Genomic DNA, 17,941 nt, shown 5'->3' on the forward strand with positions numbered 1-17,941 from the left:
ATCATTTATTACCACTACCCAAAGGCTTAATCCTTCATTCCCACCCACCCAAGACCGTGTTCTCTAGGGAGAAAATTCTAGAGCTTTGGCACTAGAAACAGGAGCTTGTCTTAACACCAATAGTCAGAAGTAAAAAAAAAAAAAAGTGGAAAAACAGAACACCTCCTTGATGAAGGCAGAGAAAAGAAATCCAACATTTAGAAAGGGCTGCTCTGTGCCAAGTGATACATATATATTTAATTTACATATATATTTAATATATATATTTAATTCACACACATATATATTTAATTCACACAAAATACATATATTTAATTCACACAAAAATCCTATGGGTCAATTATTTCCAAACTTGTCTGCTTATAAGAATCATTGAGAATGATTATTACAAATCCAGATTTGATTATTACCCTCAGACCTTCTGAATCTGACTTTCTGGGGATAAAGGAGAATCTGCATTTTTCACCATCACTTCAGGGGGTTCTAATGATCAAGGATTTCTAGTGATCAGGTTAGTTTGGAAAACACTGCAGTAAAAAAAATCATTTTTTATCCTGGTTATAGATGTGGAAACTGGAATTTGCTTGACCCCTAATTCTAAACCCTTTTCATAGCTTAATGCTGTTTCCTTAGAAATGACAGGTTCAATTAAGACTCAAAGAAGATGACCTTAAAAATGAGTTTCTGTTTTACATATCAGCTCTTTGGAGTTTGAGAGCCACTGGGGTGGAGAGGGCAGAACCTGTGACTGCAATCAAGGACTTAAGTTCCAGCCCCTGCAGTTTATTAGCTCTGTGACCTTGGGGGAGTTACTAAAGTTCTCTTGGTCACAGTTTTTTCGTCTGTAAAATGGTGATAAAACTGCTTTGATAAAATGATATGACTATTAATGATAAAATGATATGCTATGACTGCCTCCAGATTCATTGTGTGGATAGAATGAGATGATGGATGTGAAAGAGCTTTGCAAGTGGCAGAGCCATCTGTGAGGTCTTCGCATTAAAGTTCTGATTAGATCGATGCTCAATTATGCACGTAACCAGTTCCTATTTTGTGCAAAGCTTTTGTAAAAGTCTGAACTTTCCTTCTCACCTTTGGATCACTTCCCCTTGTGTGGTCTGTATGAAAAAAAAAAAGAATTCATAATTATTGACAGATTGAATAAGCATGAATGGCACTCCTCACTGAAAGCTGTCACTCCCACGGAAGACACCAGGGTGGGGAGAGGGGAGGAGGGGGATGGAGTGGGGGTTTGCAGTTAATAGATGCAAACTATTACATTTAGAATGGATAAGCAACAAGGTCCTGATATATAGCACAGGGACTATAACTGGTCTCCTGGTTTAGACCATGATGGAAAATAATATAAAAACATCTATTTATGTGTATGACTGAGTCACTTTGCTCTACAGCAGAAATTGGTATAACACTGTAAATCAACTCTAATAAAAAAAGAGAGAAAGAAAGAAACCCCAGGGTAGACTACCCTCCAAAGGCATCTGTGCCTGGTTCTGAAACTCCTGACATGTGACAGCAAATGCCTGGCTGGACTAATCTGGCTAACTGAATATGAACCAGGCCAAGGACAACTGAGTGTTGCCTGTGGCTTCTAGTGCCTGAGGCTGTTAGTGCCCCTTCAGACACCTAAACTTTTGTCCCCTCCCCCGCATTGTTGCAGGAAGAACAGTGGTCTCCTAGAGGGACATGTCCATGTCTGATCTCCAGACACTGATCCCTGTGAACATGCTACCATACATCGAAAAAGGGACTTTGCAGATGTGATTAAGTTAAGGATCTTGAGATGGGGGGATTATCCTGGATTATCCTGGTGAGCTCAATTTAATCACAAGGGTCCCTGTATGTGAAAGACGGAGGAGAGTAGAGAAGGGGGTGTGATGTAGGGGACACAGACTGCAGTGATCCAGGGTGAGAAAGACTCAACAGACTCCTGCTGGCTTTGCTGATGGTTCCTCCCCTAGAGCCACCAGAGGGAATACAGCCCTACCAAATGCCTGAATTTTAGCCCAGTGGACTTCTGACCTCCAGAATGGCAGATAATAAATGTGTGCTGTTTAAAGCCACTGAGTTAGTGCAGCTATATGAAATGAATGCATGCCCTCTTTCAGTGTTTTTCAGGGGAGGGCTGCTGCCAGGTTAGTGAAGGCTGGTCCTGAGCGCTGTAGGGCACCTAGCCTCCCTTCCAAGTCATTATGACCTCCCAAAACATACCCATGCCTTCAAATGCCCCACGGCAGGATTGGCATTCCTTGGGCTGAAAACCATAACTTAAATAGCTGAATCATCTGGGGAGGAATGGTGCATGTGCGAGCAAGCTTCAGAAAAGCAGAATTTTAAAAATACATTTAAATCTCAACAATCCTCATCAGCATCACTGGTTCAGCACTCTGCTGGAAACTCTCCTTCATGGCTACATGCGCCCTGCACGTCAGGGTCCACCACCTGGCTGAGAGGTGTTTGTGAAGAAAATAAATGAGTTATTTGATTAATTATTTCTCAGGCCTCCATGAAGGATGGATTGTGCCTTAAAATATTAAAAAGTGGAAGCCAAAAATAATGAAATACTGTCTCATTAAAAGGGTTATTAAAAAAGATGTCTAGGCATTTGGGGTGGGGGATATGGGGGTGGGGGATATGGGGGGTGGGGGATATAGGGGATGGGGTGTGTTGAGGTCCTATTTCTGAGCACTACTTTGGTCCTGAACTCCTGATTGCAAAAGTCAGATAGATAACACACACTTGAACTTTTTTTTAGGTCCCGCATGCAGGTCAAAGGCCAATCACAGGGAGTGTAGGAGTGACATGTTGTTTACCAGCTTTGGCACATGAAAACTCAAATGCCAGAAATGTAAATATATGTTTGATTTCCAGAAATATTCCTTATAATTAGGTGAGAGATGGTTGGAAAATACTCTCAGCTTGATAATAGCCATAGGCATGCTGGTGTGAGTGGTTTATTAAATTATTGAATTTTCTGGAGGCTATGGATGTCAGGGAGGAGGGAGTGAAGAGTCTGAGTGGGAGTCTGAAAATCATTGGAGACACTCAGGGTTGGTGAAGAACAGGAGGGGAGCCCTGGATGAGGGGAGGGGGAGAGGGAGCCCTGGGGTGTCACTGTTTTCCAGGCAAAGAAAGCAAACCAACCCGGGTCCAATGTGTTTCTTCCTGCCTCTGCAAATCTGCCAGGTACAGCCCCTCTGTGTTATTGATGCTAATGACCCACCTAATGGCCCTGCAAGAAGGATTTTAAATCTGCAAATGACAGCTTTTGCAGGCACCACAAATCACCAAGCCTTGTAATCAAACACAGAGGGGCCCAGATCATTGAAGGACTTGGTATAATGGGTGATAAAATGCAGTTTAATGTGGACAAATGTGGAATAATATGTCTTGGAACAAACAATCAGAAGGAGGAACAGCTGCTCAATGAATGGTTTGGATTACACTGACCAGGATATAGAAATGGCCCTGAGCAGCAGCCAAAGAGACGACAGAGGGAAAGGCTGGAGAGGCCAGTCTCCATGGCTGGAAAAGAAACCTAGAGAAGTCAGAGGGAGGAGAATGACCAGGTTAACACCAGCCTTATAGGCACCTGATGCTTCACAAAGACAAATGAAAATGGGCTTCCATCCATCCTATGAGTTAGGTCCTGGCTGTAGCTTCCCATATTCCTTTCCAGCTCCTCTGGTCAACCTCCAAACATTGAGGTGCCTCATGATTTGGGGGTAACTCAGGGCTTGGACCTTGGCTTTCTTTTCTCCTATCTCACTGGGTCTCCAGAGAATCCCAGTCAGTTCTTTGGCTTTAAGTATTCGACAAGATATATGCACCTCTATGTTCATAGCAACACTATTCATAATGGACAAGACATGGAAACAACATAAATGTCCATTGATAGACGAATGGATTAAGAAGATGTGGTACATATATACAGTGGAATACCACCCAGTCATAAAAAGCACAAAATAATGCCATTTGTAGCACCATGGATGGATCTAGAGAGTCTCATACTAAGTGAAGTAAGTCAAAAAGAAAAAGACAAATATTATATGATATCACTTATATGTGGAATCTAAAATATGACACAAACAAACTCATTGGTGAATGAAACAGAAACAGACTTACAGAGAGAACAGGCTTGCATGGAGTCGGAGTTGAGGATTAGCCGATGCAAACTCTCATATATTTACATGTATAACTGAATTGCTTAGTTATACACCAGGAACTAACACAACATTGTAAAGTAACTACGCTTCAATAAAATACATTTTAAAAAGAAAGATAATAATTCACAACAATATTGAGTCTAGAAGCTCTAGACTTCTTTACTCAATTCCTGACCTCTCCACTTGGATGTATAGTGGGTGTCTCAAAGTTAACATGACCAAACACACTGAATTATTACACAAGAAAAAAAATTGTAACAAACTGTCTCTTTAAACATACGTATCACCTCTACCCTGTTAGCACCCAAAGTTAATTCTTCAATTGACCTTTCTCTAGAATTCTAGGTCAGGGGATCTCAAAGTTTCCTATAAGCAAAAATCACCTTATCCGAAAATCCTCATATTTTCAAGAATCCCAATATCCAGACCACTCCCTAGACCAATTAGTCAGAATCTTTGGGGGTGTGGGACCAAGGCATCTGTTTTAACTCTATAGGTGATTCCAACCTGCAGCCAAGTTTACGAACCGCTGCTCTAGACTTCTTTACTTAATTGCCCACTTCTCCTTTTGGATGTATAGTGGGTGTCTCAAAGTTAACGTGGCCAAACACACTAAATTATTTACCCCCTCCATGCCTAGTCTTCTCCTATCTCCATCCACTGATTCAAAGCTCCAAATCTAAATTTTATTCTAGTTTTTGATCTTTCTCTTTGTGCCTACAATAAGCCACAAGCAAATTCTTCACCATTAACTAACTTGAACACAACAACATCCTCCTACCATCTAGTCTACCTGGACCATTGTATGCCTGCTTATTCTTGGCTTCTCTCTAATTTATTTTCACTTCGGTATCCAAAGTGATTGTAAGGTTAAAACCAGGCTATGTTATACTCTGCTAAAAAGACTCTGATAGCTTCCATTCCATGCAGAATAAATTCCAAGCTAATTATCCTGACTCCTGTAGCCTTCCATGACCTGACCTCTTATATCCTATCTCTTTAACTTATTTTGCATCCTTCTCTTTTTACCCAGCAGGCCTAGCTGCTTTGATCTCAAGCACATCAAGCTCATTTCTGTCTTTGGAATCTTGCATTAACTGTTTTGTCTACATAGAATGTACTTTTTTTGATCTTCACATGGCCCACTGGGTCTCATGGTTTGTAACGGCTGAGCTCTATGGCCTATATGAGTCATTTTCAGATACTTGTCCAGGGTCTATTCTATTTTTATTGGGAGGATTAAATGTGTAAAAAGTTCTACCTGTCTGAACCTCCCGTTCCCCTCTGAGCTTCTATTCTATATCTTCCCATCACACGCACCTCTTCAGCTGCTTTTACCCTCTGGCTCTTCCTCAAATTCATCAGGTAAGTGCCCACCTCAGGGACTTTGCACCAGCTCTTCCTTTCTCTTAAACATGTCTCCTTCAGATATCTGATGGCTCACCAAGTCTTGGCTTGCATGTTTCCTCCTCCTTGAGGTCTGTCTTGACTACCCTTGGGGGAGGCTCTGCACACTCCTCCAAGCCACTCCTGAGACCACTTGCTTTGCTCCTTCTCCTTTCCACAGAAAATTCCATAGCCTCTTCTTACATGCAAAGTAATGCATGTATCTATTATCTATCTCTTACTGCTAGAATGTAAGCCACACGAGGGCCAGGATCTTTGTGTTTTACACACTGATGTGTCCCTGGCAACTAGAAGAGAGTCTGGCACATAGTAGCAACACCACAAATATCTTCTGAATGAATTAATGAGTAAATAAATTAATGAATGATACATGAATGAAATCATTCAGTGACTCTAATAAAGTTAGGTATTATTGTTGTAACCTGCATACATCCCAGTCTTCTTCATCCTAGGATTATGAACACTTTTACTACTTACATCCCTGCACACCTGCAGGACCTCACTCCCTCTCCTCTGCACTCCCATGTCATCCTCAGGGGACCCATGTGACCAGCCTGCTTCTGTTCTGCAGTTCCAGACTTGCAGTGGTATCCGATACTTGAAGTTAGGTGGAGCCAGAGGGATGCTGTTTCCCTGGCTCCCTCCAGACCCAGCAGGCCCTGCTGCTGCTTTCTCATTGCTGTTAGTCCAGCAGATGCTGCTACTGCTGCTCTGTCATTGGCTCTGATTATTGTTTCTGTGTTATTACCGGAATTGGAGAAAATATTCCCCTCTGTTGCCAAGGCTCACCTGGACCTTGAAGTAAAATAGCTTGTGCTCCAAGCCTTTCAAGGTTGCAAAATGGTCAAAATGGTCACTTTAAGTTGTTATTTGGGACTTAGGATGAGCACCTGACAAAGAGACACTAACCTCTCCTCCATTGCATTGCCCTTCCTCTGGTCTTTGCTCCAAGCTTCCTTTGAACCAAACTTCTCTCTTCAGAGACACACACAGCCCCCAGGCCTCCCAACTCATGTAAATCCCTGTCTGCCAGCAGGTGTCCTCTGACCTCACACCCAACCTTCATTTAGCTTCAGCCAAGATATCGCTTCCGAACATCAAGACCAAAACTAGTCATTGTTAAAAATAAAATTAAAATTAAAATAGCATTAATTTTAATGCTCTAGAAGAACACAGAGCCTTAAGTTACTACATGTTGGTATACTTCTGTTTCCTCCGAAGGTCTGGTTCTGCATGAAAATGCTAGTTTCACATCCCAGCAGATGGCCCATGGTAACAGGGCATGGCTCATCTTTTTACAATGAATTCTATTAAATGAAAAATAATCCCTGGCAGATGTATACACCAGTTTCATCTCCATGTGGGAATCAATCTCTCCATGAAGACATTGTTTTCATGGTATTTATAGACTGATGGTTGCGGGGTGAACAGGGGTGACTATTATCAGAATTAATTATAATCACTTGCATTTATCTGGTGCTTAATGCTTCCACAGCTGTTCCTTCATTTGATTCTTGCAACATCCTATGAGGTAGACATTTGAGTTGAGGGCAATGAAACCCAGGAAAGCATGCAAGGTACTTCCCTTCCTTCTTTGCCAGGTCTCAGAGACAGATTGCATCAAGGCTCTGGCTGGAAGCCTGACCTTTGGGTGGAGGGCCTGCAGGCTGATCAATGCTGAGGAGAGAACCAGACAGGGAAGACCAGCTCTTCCCCCTAACCAGCAGAGTGTCCTTGAGGAAACTGGCAAAGTCTTAGCACAGGGAGTGCTCTTAGCTAGACTGACATGGTGACCTCCTAACAGGTCCCCTGCTTCTGTCCTTGCCTTGCTTCCATCTGTTCTCAATGTAGCAGCCAAACAGCATTTTCAATACTATTTTAGACAAAGTCACTGCAACACCAAAACCATTCCATAACTCCCTACCCCACTTCGAGTGAAAGTAAAACAGCTGAGAGTGGCTGAAAGGCCTCCCCGTAGTCTGACCTTAGTGTCACCCCTGCTTGCTCACACTCCTGCCACATTGACCTCCTTTGGTGTTCCTCCTTGGGGGCACATTCAACCTTAAGGCCTCCACAGCACCTGCTCCCTCTGCCTTGCACACTTGTCCCTCAACTCTGCTTGGCTTACCACATGCCTCCAGGCTTTGCTCACATCTAACCTTCTCCATGATGCCTGCCCCAATTTCTAAAGACCACCCCCCCTTGCCTGCCCATTGCCTTCTTCCTTTCTTATCCTTCTCGCCCTGCTCTATGTATCCTTTTCTCTATACCACTTACCATCTTCTAATATACTACCTGTATTAGTTTCCTCAGGCTGCCCTAACAAATTACCATAAACTGGTAGCTTAAAACAACAACAATTTATTGCAGCAATATTTTGGGGGATCCATCTCACAAAGCAAAGGAAATAAAACAAAAATAAACAAATGGGACCTAATTAAACTTTAAAGCTTTTGCACAGCAAAGTAAACCATCAACAAAATAAGAAGACAACCTATTGAGTGGGAGAAAATATTTGCAAATGATATGACTGATTAAAGGATTAATATCCAACATATATAAACAGGTCATACAACTCAACATCAAAAAGCAAACAACTGGATTAAAAATGGTCAGCAGAGCTAAACAGACATTCTTCTAAAGAGAAAATGCATATGACCAACAGGCACATGAAAAGATGCTCAACATCACTAAACAGGGAATGCAAATCAAAACCACAATGATACAGGAGTTCTCATTGTGGCTCAATGGGTTAAATACCTGACAATGTTTCTGTGAGGATGTGGGTTTGATCCCTGGCTTCTCTCAGTGGGTCAAAGTTCTGGCATTGCTACAAGTTGCAGTGTAGGTCATAGATGTGGCTTGGATCCAAGTGTTGCTGTGGCTGTGGGGTGGGCCCCAGCTGCAGCTCCAATTTGATCCCTGGCTCAGGAACTTCCATATGTTGCAGGTGATACCATAAAAGGAAGAAAATGAAAATGCAATAGTATATTGCCTCACATTGTTCAGAATGGCTATCATCAAAAAAACAGAAATAACAAATGTTGGTGAGGCTGTGGAGATGAGAGAATCTTCATACACTGTTGGTGAGAATGTAAATTTGTGCAGCCACTGTGGAAACCAGTATGGAAGTTTTTTAAAAGCTAAAAATATGGCCCAGCAATTCTAGCCCAGGGTACATGTCAAAAAAAAAAAAAAAAAAAAAAGCACTAATGTAAAAAGACATATGCACCCCAATGTTCATATCAGCATTATTTACAATTCCCAATATATGGAAGCAATCTAAGTGTTAATCAACAGATGAATTGATTAAGAATATGTGGTACATACACACATACACACACACAATTGGAACACTACGCACCCATAAAAAATCGCCATTTGCAACAACATGGATGGATGTCAAGGACATTTATGCTAAGTGAAATAAATCAGATAGAGTAAGATAAATGCTATATGATATCACCTATATGTGGCATATAAAAAATACAACAATCTAGAAGCAGATTCACAGATATAGAAAACAAACAAGTAGTTTCCAGTGGGAAGGGGGAAGGGTAATATAGGGGTAGGGAGTTCAGAGGTACAAACTATTAGGTATGAAATAAGCAACCAGGATATATCATACAAAATGGGCGATGTAGTCAGTATTTTATAATAACTATAAATGGAGTAAATTTTTAAAAACTGTGACACTATCGTACACCTGTAACATATAATATTGTACAGCAACTATACTTCAATTAAAAACAAACAAACAATTATTGCTTCACAGTTCTGGAGGCTGGAAGTCCAAAATCAAGGTATTGGCTAAGTCTTCTGGTGGCTTTGAGGGAGAATCTGTCTCATGCCCCTGTCCTAGCTTCTGGAGGCTGCCAGCAATCTTCGGCATTCCTTGGCTTATTCCAAAACTCCAGTTTCTGCCTCTGTCTTCACATGGCTGTCTCCTGTCTGTGTTTCCCCCTTCTCATAAGGTCACTAGTCATTGGATTAAGGCCCACCCTAATGATATCATCTGAACTTAACAGATTCCATTTGCAAATAAGGACATATGCACAGGTACTAGGGGTTAGGACTTGATCATAATTTTTTGGAAGGTGCAATTCAACCTATAATAATTTAATTTCTACTATGTTTCTTGTTTATTATCTTTTTCCCTAAGCTCTGTGAAGTCGGGACCTTTGTTGTATGCATAGTTGAATCCCAAGATACTCAACAAATGTCAGCTTCCTTACCGCAAGTTCTTCATCTTTTAAATATTATTTACATCCACAAATGAAAATTTCATAATAGCTAATTCTCAGTTACCCACCCATATTTTGAAATTAGCAAAGGAAAGTAATTTCACAGTAATTTCTAATGTATTGCCATAAGAATCCTACTTTCACAAATTGGACATTCTATAAAAGTTTCTAGCTGATATTCAGATTTCACAGAGACTGCCATAGCCTGCAGCAGGCTTGTGATGAGAGAGAGGTTTTAAATGTGTTGTCTCCATTTGAAGCCCCTTCTTTCTACAGAGCTTGCAGTCACCGTGCTTACCTCCAACCACCTGTCCTGCTGTGGTCTTGCCCTCTGCCTAGTTCCTTGCTCAGATGTCCTTCTTAAGGACCTGCCAACCAGTCTGGAAGATCAGATTCCTGTCATCTAAGAGCCAGAAAGTACTCTGGAAATCATTCACTTATTCACTCACGTCATAATATGTTTCATGAGCACCTACTATGTGCCAGCCATTATGATTTCCCCTTTCTAGCCCTTAAAAATCTCACAACACCCTGCAAAGTGGGCATTACATTCCTTGCATTCCAGATAAGTGCACAGAACAGAGAGGGATTAAGGGACTTGGCTGTAATGACTCATCCAGAGGTTGTATATCCAAGTTCAAACCAGGATGCTCAGGGTCTAAGCCCTGTGAGTGACTCTGCCTTGAAACCCAGCTCCTCATCATTCAGTTTGAAGAGGAGAAAAGCAGATCTCACTCTGCCTCTTAGATCACTCTTACCATGTTCTTGGTGGTACACTAAATAGCCTATAGAGTGCTCGTGACTGTTCTTATTCCCAGCTTAGTAAATAAATTTACCAGTTTGGAATTCTCTACTTTACAAGGCACCCTTTCCTCTATGGACTCATTTCATTTCCATGCTGACTGAGCAGGTGCCATGCTCCAGTGGCTTCCACTTGTGCCTCTAGACTCCCTCTCCACACTTCTCCACAGCGCCTGGGGAGACAACTTGTGCACTGCACTAACTTGTGTCTCCCATTCCCTCTGGCTTTCCTGGGGTTCTGTCACTGACATCACTGGAAGGACATCAGAGGGAGGAGATCAGGGAGATCAGGTTCTCATGCCCCTAGTTCCCACCCTGTGAAGTCATCTTGGGTTGGCTGTGTCCCAAAGATCATTGCCTCTCCCAGTGCTGCCAATCTTACCAGAATTTCTCTCTTTCCATCTTCTCTCCCTCTGTCCCTTTGTGCCTTGGAGAAGTAAAAATAGAGTGTTCTATCCCTGGGTTAGTTATTATTCCAGGAGGCTCCCTCACTCTAATGACTTCATGAATGGTTTTTTGTAATAGACTTTCTTAAAATTATCCAAATTTGACAGTGCCATATATATCTTGGTGGGAATTTGTTTTATACAATTTACTGTATCCATTTGGTAAAGGAGAAGACAGAGACATAGGAAGTTTAAATGTCTTTCTGTAGATCATATGTGGAGAAAGTGTCTGACTAGGGGCTGGAATGAAATCTCCAGTTTATTTATTTATTTATTTATTTATTGTCTTTTTAGGGCTGCACCCATGGCATATGGAGGTTCCCAGGCCAAGGGTGGAACTGGAGCTGTAGCCACTGGCCTACAACATGGCCATAGTAATGTTGGATCCAGGCTGCGTCCGTGACCTATACCACAGCTCACGGCAACTCCAGATCTTTAACCCATTTAGTGAGGCCAGGGATCAAACCTGCGTCCTCATGGATGCTAGTCAGATTCGTTTCCGCTGAGCCGTGGTGGGAGCTCACAGGTCTCCAGTTTATTGCTTTAAGGTCAAGAGGAGTGTCCAATTGGCCTGAGATAAGCCTCTGGTAGGATGCCCCGAATATAGAATGTGATTAATAAATGTTGGTTTTTCTCTTTCTGACTTACTTCACTCAGTATGAGAGTCTCTAGTTCCATCCATGTGGCTGCAAATGGCATTATTTGCTGCTTTTTATGGCTGAGTATCATTCCACTGTGTATATATACCACAGCTTCCGAATCCAATCATCTGTTGATGGACATTTGGGTTGTTTCCATGTCTTGGCTATTGTGAATACTGCTGCAATGAAGATGTGGGTGTATGTGTCTTTTTTAAGGAAAGTTTTGTTCGGATATACGCCCAAGAGTGAGATTGCTGGGTAATATGGTAGTTCTATGTATAGTTTTCCAAGGTATCTCCATACTGTTCTCCATAGTGGCTGTACCAGCTTACATTCCTACCAACAGTGTAGGAGGGTTCCCTTTTCTCTACACCCCCTTCAGCATTTATTATTTGTGGATTTATTAATGATGACCAAATACCATATGATAAAATTTATATCTGGACTCTAATATACAGCACAAATTAACCTTTCCTCAGAAAAGAAAATCATGGACTTGGAGAGTAGACTTGTGGTTGCCAAGGGGGAGGGGGAGGGAGTGGGATGTATGGGGAGCTTGGGGTTAATAGATGCAGACTGTTGCCTTTGGAATGCATTAGTAATGAGATCCTGCTGTGTGGCACTGGAAACTACGTCTAGTCACTTATGATGGAGCATGGTAATGGGAGAAAAAAGAATGTATACATGTATGTGTAACTGGGTCACCGTGTTGCACAGTAGAAAATTGACAGAACCAGCTATAATGGAAAAAAATCATTATAAAAAATTTAGATCCCTTTTTTGTTGTTAAAAAAATAAATGTTGGTTGATGGCAAATAAGTTTTCTTTGTTTAATAGTTATAGTGATTATATTCTAAATAACTAAATGTAGGAAGTCAGCTCATTTGGAATATCATTATCTTGGGAAGAAAACTGGGCTGTCCCTAGTAGATCTGAGTCTGAATATTAGCCCATGGTGGGCAAGCCCCTTAGATACTACAGTATCACTCTCCTCATCTATAAAATGGAGACTAGGCTTTATTCTCAATTATTGCTGCAAGGATTAAATGAAAGGATATTTTGGCAATAGCCCTGAGCCATTTTCCAAGCAACCACATGCTTATTGTCATTTGAGATAATAATTTTTCAGCATTTCCTTTGCAGTCCTCCCATGTGTGACAATGTGATGGTCTATAATACGTGATCCTCTCTGAGCTAATGTTCATCCTTATTTTCATCGTTGTGTGCAAAGATGTTGGCTATCATTTCTTTTTTTTTTGTATTTTGTTGAATTCTGAATATAATATGTACTAAAGACACTTTATGTCAAATGACAAATTTAAAAATGGATCAGATCAAAATATCATAATCAATTCACAGGTAATTACCCATACTTAACAGAAGGAATATAAGCTGTTTTAAAAGTGGATTTGGGTTGTGTGTGTGTTTTTTTTTTTTTTCTGAGGCTCTCTCCTTTGCTTATATCTTTAAGTGATCAGTTGACTAGGTAATGGGTACTTGAGGCAAAAAAGGGGCAGGATACAAATTTAAGAGTTTAAGGAACTATATTACACCTGTAAAGAGAAAAAGTGGGATGCAGGGTGTAGGTTGAACAGGAGTAGTGGGGTGGCAAAGTATGAGCTCCTGAGTTAATACCTAGGAAACTGGGCTTTCTGCCATAAAAAAGACACAAATCTTTGTGGTGACCTAATTAAAGTTCTTAAAATTCAATTTGGACAGTTAGGAAGCTCAGCTCCTTTCCAGGAGGAATAAGGAGTCAGTGCAATGACCTAACTGATCCTGGGCTGCTTGCCATTTCAAATAGCTGGAGTGGGTTTATCAGCTTCTCTTGGGGACCCAGGCTTCCTGATCACAGTCTTGAGTAAAGGAGAGTGTCCTGAGGGGTCACACTGGTGTCATGGCCCAACAGTGGTTGCCATGACTAGAGGACATGCTTTTTGAGAAGGAAAACTGATGTTTCTTTCAACTGTTGCTATGAAAGTTTTTGGAGTAAAGAAGAAAGGACATCCTCTCAAAACCATCCATGCATCCTTCTAATCCTTTCACACGTCCATCCATCCATCCATCTCTCTATTCATCCGTACAACATATACTGAGCACTTATTCCTACCAAATATGGGGGACACAACACTAAATATGACACAATTGATACTTTGAAAGCACTCAGTCTTCATGCAAATACATGTAACTAAAACAATGAAGTGTAAGCTCAAGGCTCCAAGTAAGAAGTCCTGAGTCTGAGTGTTTATTCTATAATTTAAATGGCCATGTGGTCTTGGGCAACACACTTTTCTCTAGGACAATACTGTCATCCATAAAAGAGTACAGCTAGACTAGAACACTCTCTGATGTCTCTTCCAGGTCAGACATGGTAAAATTCTATGTCCAGACAAATTCAGTTTAAAATAAGCTTATCACATAAGTGCAGATACTGTAATGATGTAGTAAGTGGTCTCCTCTGTCTACCTGGCCTCCCTAATCTATCTATCTCCTATAATGTAGGCAGAGTGGTCCTTTCTAAAGAAAATCTATCTTGTTTCTCTTTTCATTTGTCCTCTAAGGGTAGATTCCTATTCCTTTTAGACTAAAGATGAACATTCTTAAAGAGGTCTTTGTGGCCTTGTTTAACTCTTCACCTCATTTTACCTCAAACCTGGAATAGTCTTCTTTGCATTTTAAACTTTGTTCCTCTTGTTACAAGGCCTCTGTCTGGACCACTTCTCTTTCCCTCATCCTCTGCCCAGGGAGAATCACTCATCTTTCAGAGAGCAGCCTACTTGCCATTTCTTCAGGGATACTTTCTCTCACCTCCCAGGCAAGGCCTGGCTCCTTTGTTATATATGCACACAGAGCTGTGTTTCTTCTCTAGAGCACAAATCTTACCCCTGACCTAAGCCTTAACATTGGGGTCTTTTTGTTTAATGTTTGACTCCCCTACCAGTTTCTCAGACTCAGGAGAGCAGGAACAGTGGTTGGGAGTGAGTCTGGAAGTCAGACAGGGTGACTGGAGTCATGGCTGCAGCACTGGGCAAGTCACTCTGCTCTAAACCTCAACTTTCTCATCTATAAAGATAATAGTATGCTTATCATTGGGTTGTTGGGAGAGGAAAATGGAATTACAAAGCCTTAGAGCTTAATGCAGGGCCCAGCATGTATTCAGTGCTCTCTACACAGGAACTGTTATCAATGTGCTCAATTCTTCCTTTGTTGTGTTTCTATGCAGGTCCATCTGGCCTCCATTTGATTCCCAAGGGGACCCATTTGCCAGATGTGGGTGCCTTTGGGAACTGTTCCCCTTCATAGTCCCAATCCTTGAATCCTCTCTTCTCTCCACAGCACACGAAGTCCATCAGGTACCAGAGTTGACTCTCCTTTTGAAAATTTACCCAGAATCCAACTGCTTTTCTACCCTTCTGCAGCTAACACTCTGGTCTAAGCTGCAAGCAGCTCTCACCCAGATGATTGCAATGGCCTCCTAACTGGTCTCCCTGGCTCTGCCTTTATCCCCTAGTCTTTTCCTGGCACAGCAGTCAGAACAAGACTGTTAAATCTAAATCGGATTATGATACTCCTCTGCTGGAAAACCTCTGATGGCTCCCATCATACTTAGAATGAAACCCAAATCCTGCTCTTCAAAACAGTCATGATTGGCCCTAGGCAACTTTTCTGATCCTATCCATCCCCCTAATACATAGGCTCCTGCTACAGTGGCCTTCATATCACGTGCTGGAAAGCCTCTTCACCTGGAAACTTGCAACCTGGCCTCCCCATCTCCTTTAGGTCTTTGTTCTCAGGTCACATTCTCAGTTAGGCCTTCCCTAACACCTTATTTAATGTTTCCATTCCTACTCCACATTGGACGCTTTTCCTATAATCCCTTTTCCATTTTATTTTCCCCACAGCATTTGATATTATTTGAAGTACTATATATTTTACATATTTGCCTATTGCCAGTCTTTTCCATTATGATTTTTATTATGAAACAACATGCTAGATGCTTAATAAATATTTGTTGCATGAATGTATGAATAATTGAATTGTCAACTCAGTTCTCAGGGTATGGTTGCCTTCTATGCCTACTCAGAAACCGTCCTGGATTATATGGTTCCCTGAACCTCTTCTTAATAGGTGGACTCCACCACAATTAAATTTCTGAATTCCATGAATTGCAGTCAATCCTCAATCTTAGATGTCTCTGATAGCCAGGTCAAACTTCAAGCACTGTGATACATTTTTGGAGAGTGAAGAATGAGTTATATTTTTGATGTAGAAATATTCTGATGCTTTCCTCCTAAAGGCGAATTATTTCTCTTAGGTCACTAGAAATATCTCTTGGTTTCCTAAACTACAGACATACTTACTGATGTGCATAAGTAGCCAAGGTGGTAAGAAACAGTCTGAAGTTTACCATGATGCCTAGCCTTGAAAAAGAAGGTGGATCATATACATATTTGTTTCTCATGTTCCAATCCTTAAACAGAAAAATAGAATCCCTTTTAGAAGACTGGCTGGCCAAATTTGGGGCTGTACCTTCTTTCAATTTTGGAGAATAGTAGCTTAACTTTTAAGGAAAATTAGAGTCAGCTCTGAGGAAGAAAGTGGTCAATGGTGGTGGTGCCCAGAAGAACATATCAGGCTTGTTCATGTTGGAACACATGCTAGTAAAAAATGAGTACTGGAAGGTTTGTGACAAAGACACCTGCTGAGTAACACACTTACAGATACATGTACAACAGGACATCAACCTAGGAAAGATTTGAGAGATGAGCAGAAGATGCCACTAAAATCAGATTCTGCTGAGGACCAGCATATTATCCGAATGGGAACCTAAATGGGAGGGGGAGGGGAAGAGAACTCTGACACCTCCTTCTGGTGTGGCAGTGGACTGGGAAGGGCACAGGTGCAGAATGGTTGAGTATTGGCTTGCTGGTCTGATGGCCACATTTGGACATATGGAAGGAGAAGACATTAAAACTTCCAGTACTGAGATACAACCAATGATATATTGTGATTATATAATTTTTTTGTTATTGTTCATCAAAATTTTCTGCATCCTCATAAAACTGAAAATGATGGCTGAAAATGATGGTACCCAGGGGTACCGAATGGGGGCTCCTATTAGGAAACATATGCTATCAAAAATGGTAACTTGGGGAATTCCCATTGTGGCTCAGTGGGTTAAGGACCTGATATTGTCTCCGTGAGAATGTGGGGGTTCGATCCCTGGCCTCTCTCAGTGGCTTAAGGATCTGGTATTTCCACAAGCTATGGTGTAGTTCGCAAATGCAGCTTGGATCCAGTGTTTTTGTAGCTATGGCACAGGTCCCAGATGCAGCTCCAATTCGACCCATGGCCTAGAAACTTCCATATGCTACAGGAGCAGCCAGAGAAAGAAACAAAAATAGTAACCTGGATTCTAAGGAGAGAAGTCCATTCATTCACTCACTCATCTACAAATTTATTTGCTCATTAATTTACTTATTCACTAACCCAGCAGATATGTTGTAAGCATCTATGATGTATTAGGCATATATTCTGATGGTATTAAAGTCAAGGAGATGAACAAGATCCCTGCTATCTTGGAGTTTGAATGACAGCGAAGAAAGACTATAACTAATAAACAACAAAAATAGAAGGGATAAGCCTAGACAATGATGAATATTATAAAGGTGATAAAGTCAGTGAGTGGTGCAGAGTTCTGGAAATTAGTGTTCTGGCTACTTTAGATGGGATGCTTAAGGAATGCTTCTTTTCAAAAGGATGTTGGAGCTGAGACCTAAATTATAGGGAGGGACCAGTCACATGCAGCTCAAAGGTGATGGTTCACAGGGAGCTTCTAAAAAATAATGATGGACCCCATCATCAGAGGTTCTTATTTAATTGATCTAGAGTTGAAGGACAAGGTCATTCTAATGTGTAGTCAGGGTTGCAAACCATGTATCTAGACTAGAAGAAAAAAGTAGTAAAGTAGTTTGTGCAAAGATCCTGAGGTAGGGAAAAGTTTCCAGTATTCCTAAAGCAGAAAGAAGGTGCGTGTGGCTGGAAGGAAGTGGCTAAAATAAAGGGAAATAAGGGACAGAAGGGAAAAAGGAAGCAGGCCAAGGTGAGCTGCTTAGCTTGCCACAGCTCTAGAACTGCACCCCTACAGTACATAGGAAAAAGGGGCTCCTGGCTACATGTAGAGGAGAATATTGTCTTGAAGGCAGACAGGGAGGCAG

General features: G+C 41.4%; 1 protein-coding gene across 4 annotated transcripts in view; it reads right to left on the reverse strand.

The window, feature by feature from the left end:
• Positions 1-17,941, reverse strand: part of CA10 (carbonic anhydrase 10) — a 639,702-nt gene that overhangs the window by 70,317 nt on the left and 551,444 nt on the right. The gene's annotated exons all lie outside the window — the stretch shown is intronic.

The sequence above is a fragment of the Sus scrofa genome, chromosome 12, assembly GCF_000003025.6.
Source record: "Sus scrofa isolate TJ Tabasco breed Duroc chromosome 12, Sscrofa11.1, whole genome shotgun sequence".
Classification (NCBI taxonomy): domain Eukaryota; kingdom Metazoa; phylum Chordata; class Mammalia; order Artiodactyla; family Suidae; genus Sus; species Sus scrofa.